Consider the following 4,789-nt stretch of genomic DNA (forward strand, 5'->3'; position numbering starts at 1 on the left):
TTCCTCTTAAGTCAAAGCAGATCCAGTGTCCCTAGGCACTGCAGTTTATGGAGGGTCTGTATTTTTTCAGCAACAGTTCTGTTCCCCACTTGTTCCTCCTCATTCCTTTTTAAAATTTTTTTTAAAATGTTTATTTTTGAGAGAGAGAGAGTGCTGTATGAGCAGAGGTGGGGCAGAGAGAGAGAGAGAGAGAGAGAGAGGTGGGGGGGGGAAGACAGAGCATCTGAAGCGGGGAAGTAGGCTCTGAGCTGACAGCAGAGAGCCCGATTCAGGGCTTGAACCCATGAACCTCGAGACCATGACCTGAGCTGAAGTCAGATGCTTAACTGACTGAGACATCCAGGTGCCCCCCATACCGCCAGCTTCTAACCATGGTAGTGACCGTGCTCCTCTGTTTAGTTCTGTGTGTAAGGGGAATGTTGTGAACATGATCCCCCCCCTCGGGACTGGTTCCCCTCCCCTTTTCCCATGGTTGCAGCCACTCACGGAAGTAAGACTATAAGAGACCGTCAGTTAACACACACACACACACACACACACACACACACCAATTAAAAAAAAATTGGATTTGAATTAAAATAAATAAATAAAATAACATAAAAAACAAACAAAAAACTGTGGTCTGCTTATGGCCACGGTGGTTGGTTTAGGGGTGGGCATTTGACCTTAGATGACCCCATCAGGGGCCCAGGACTTACATTTAATAATTTGGGACAGCTACTCCTTCTACTCAGAATGAACAAAGAAGCATGCTCCCTGAGGCTTCCAGGAGTCCTCTTGCTCTTTTGAGAGGAACCAGCCCTGGAATGAACCTGACATCATAGAAAGCTGAGAAAAGACATAAAAATGCTGGGTCTTTTGTGAAGTGGTTGAGTCCATCCTGGCTTGAAATCTACCCAGAGACCATTCAGTTACATGAGTTAACAAACTCCCTTTCATTGTGTATGCGAGCTTGGGCCGTGTGTTCTTTTTTTTAAAAAAAAAATTTTTTTTTAACGTTTATTTATTTTTGAGACAGAGAGAGACAGAGCATGAACGGGGGAGGGTCAGAGAGAGGGAGACACAGAATCTGAAACAGGCTCCAGGCTCTGAGCTGTCAGCACAGAGCCCGACTCGAACTCACGGACCATGAGATCATGACCTGAGCCGAAGTCGGACGCTTAACCGACCAAGCCACCCAGGCGCCCCTTGGGCCGTGTGTTCTATTCCTTGCCACCAGCCCCGTCCTAATTGATATAAGCAGCTTACCATGTAAACGCTGTCCACAATTCTCAGGCAGAATGCTCTCACCACCTGGGATCTCAGAACACAGGAAATAGTCACCCCAGAAAATCTGCAAACCATTTGAGGCTTAGGATTGGAGAGTGACATCATGTTCTGGGAGAGGAAAGGCCACCTTCAGAGCAGATGCTGTCCAAACTCCTGGAGGAATGGATCCCAGGAACTGTCAGAGCAGCAGACATCACCGGGCATCGAATGATCTCGGCTGCATCCCCGGCAGTGAGGGCCGGGTGTTCTTCCTTCAAAAAGAGGGTCTTTGGCAACTTGCTTCTGGACACCGAAGCGTTTACAGTCATACTCACCAGTTGCCAGAGGCGTGAGATGGAAAGGGATTCTGAATACGGAGTCTCCACGAACACCAACAGCTTGTGTCAACATTTGTTTCCGAAAACCCTTTACCAATTTCTGCTCCTTTCAAGACCGTTTAGGTTCATGATGAGCAGGAGAGGCTGTGGAGTCAGATCGCCTGGACCTCTCTCCTGGCTCTGCCAGCGCTCGTGGACCCAGAAGGGATCTCAGGGCTGAGGTCAGCTGGCAGATAGGGGCTCTGAGACATCACAGTCTCAGCAAATGCTCCGCACAGGGTAGTCACCCCAGATCGGAGAGCACTGCTGTGCAGTAGACTTCCTGGAGCCTCTTCTCCCCTAATTGTCTTGATTGTCATCAAGTCTGAAACGAATTCTAGTCTAGTGACTAAAAGCATCAACAGTCTGCAGCCAGATCACGAGAGTCTGAATCTTAGATCTGTCACCTACAGACTGTGCAAGTCACTTAACTTCTCCATGCCTCAGTTTCCTCCTCTGGAAAGAGGAGGTAATAAAAATGTGTCTCCTCAAGTTGCCTGGAGGATAAATGAGTTACTATGGTGACTCTTAGAACAGCGCCTGGCATCAGTGAATATTAGCTATAAAGTTGCCTGCAACTTGCTAATCAGTAATGATACAGAGATGCCAAAGGCAAACATGAATTGAAAGAGAAGAAAGAAATGCATACGCAAAGCAGAGTGCCCATTAATGTCTGACAAAAAAGAGAATGGTTGGGGTGCCTTTCAATGAGGCCCAGATCTTCTCTCTCCAGCCAGGGTGGGGTTTCTGGGCTGGAACCAATGAGATGGAAGGGGAAGCCCAGCCATCTCCTTCCCGCCACCATTAGCCTTCTGGCCCTGCGGTCGGTGTAGCTTTTCTTTTATGCTGCATTAATCCTACTCCGAGTAATAAAAACCATCCCTCACTTTTTAATTCCACCGTAAATTTAGGGAGCCCTTTCACAGCTCTCTGTATCCCACCACCCCCCCCCCCGCCCCCAGTAGAGTACTGTCTTCCCATTTCACAGATGGAAAAAACACAGCATGAGCTTGCCATCCAGCATCCATAATATTCAAAAACATGCAAGCATCAGGGACTCTTTTTTTCCCTTCTTTATGTTTTTTATTTTCAAAATGTTCTACAGTTTAAAAATGGATTGCTAATTTTTTCTTATGTGTTAATAGTGCTGGTAACTCCTATTGAATAGCCTACATGCCAGGCACTGCTTTAAGAACTTTTTGTGTGCAAAGGCATTTACTTCTCACAAGAACCCAGTTTGATAGCTACTGTTATTTTTCTCCTCTTACAGATGAGATCACAGAGGCACAGTGACCTGCCATGATTAGGTTTGAACTTCCAACAGTTTGACTCCAGAACCAACACATATAATTACTGTGCTAGCCTACATGTTCGTGGTAGAATTTTAATAACACCAGTAAAGAAAAAAGATGAATTTTTAGGAAAAGTATAATGCCAATACTCAGATATAACTACTGTTAACATTTGGTGTAGGTTAATGGTTATACATCAGGCAGGGGATGGGAGTGGAAGAAAAAGGCATACATGGGGATTATTTGGGGAGCTTTTAAAATATGCCTATGCTTAAGATATTATACCTGAGGGAGAAGGCAAGCATATGAGTATTTGGGGGAAAAAGTTAGGTGATACTAGTAAACCGCCTCTTTCTTCTTTCACATGCCAATGGCTCCACCCCCCTCCTAGTTGGAAGCCACTGGTGTATTTTTCCAATCTTCTATGCATAGCTTCATGTGCACACACAAATATACACTTCTAAATAACAAATCAGAAACTAATAAAGAATAGTAAAAAAGAAAAGCAAGCAGGTGATGCTGGCCTATTATACGGTGAAATTCCTAATTGCCCTGGATTTTGCTGTACCTCAAAGGCACATTAGTAAGGACAAATACAAGTTTCCAGGTTGGAACCTGCTAGGCTTTTTCAGCATCAACAGCCCTTCCTGTGAATTTGTTGTTTTGTGATTTGGCAGGTGGAAGTGGCCAAATAATTCTGTGGCCCAGGTTCTCCCAGGGGTCTTGTACCCTGGGCTGATTTGTGCTTTATAGTCTTACAGACATAGCTCCATGCCAGGGCGTTGGACAACTGCCTGTGCTTGTATTTTTCCCCATTTAGGCCTGCTCGAGCGCATGGGACAAACCCAGCAGGATGCCTGGTGTGTTCTGGAAGGAGTGAGAGCCTGAGCCATAGAAGGGAGAGCCAGAATGAGGTCTTCCTGTCTCTGCTTCCTGTGATGGCCCATCATAGCGCCTGTGACACTGCCTCCAGGTGCTGACTTTCTCTCCTGCTCCAGTCAGTGGACCGTGTGCTACTTACGTGCAGGAAGCAGGTCTGGTGATTTTGTCTTTCTTCCTCTTTGTATCTTGATTGCTTGGAATGGTGCCTGGGACAGAGGGAGCAGTGGCTTCGTGTCAGGTTGAATAACAGGCATGACCATGGCGAATGTCTAGAGGCGGCTCTGTGCCTCAAGACAGACTAATAAGACAAAAGTTTCCATTCCAGTCTTTACAACAACCCCATAAGAGAAAGTCTAGATTCTATTATTCTCCCCATTGGAGAGCTAAGGAAATTAGGCAGGGAGAGGTTGAATAACTTGTCCAAGGTCACACAGATAAGCGGCCGTCTGCAATCAAACCCGGGAAGCTGAGCTCCAGTGTTCAAATTCATCCATGCCTACTCTTTGTTACTTCTGTCATGCTCTCTCCTCTGATTCAGTGGCCGCAGTGATCACTTTAAGATTTTGCGTCATCACATGACTCCCTGATCAAGAACCTTCACAGCCAGACTCCCCAGCGTGGTGCAGAGGCTATCTGCAATTGTCTCCAGTCCTCTTGCCACTTCAGAGCAACAAGAGTTTGATCCCAACTTGATTTACAAGCTGTGAAACCCTGGCTATATTGCTTAACTTCTCCACTCAGGCTCCTCAACTGTAAAATGAGGGCAATAATGATACTGACTTCATACCGCACTAAGGAGAACTTCATAACCATCGACATGGAACTGCTTAGAATGTGGATTTGCAAGCTTTTTCTATAAGGTGTCAGGTGGGAAATATTTTCAGCTTTGTGGTCATACAGTCTCTGTCACAGCTATTCAACTCTGCCACTGCAGCGCAAAAGCAGCCATAGACAATAGGGAAAGGAATGAGTGTGCCTCTGGGCCAATAG

This window comes from Panthera uncia, chromosome B4 (genome assembly GCF_023721935.1).
Source record: "Panthera uncia isolate 11264 chromosome B4, Puncia_PCG_1.0, whole genome shotgun sequence".
Classification (NCBI taxonomy): Eukaryota; Metazoa; Chordata; class Mammalia; order Carnivora; family Felidae; genus Panthera; species Panthera uncia.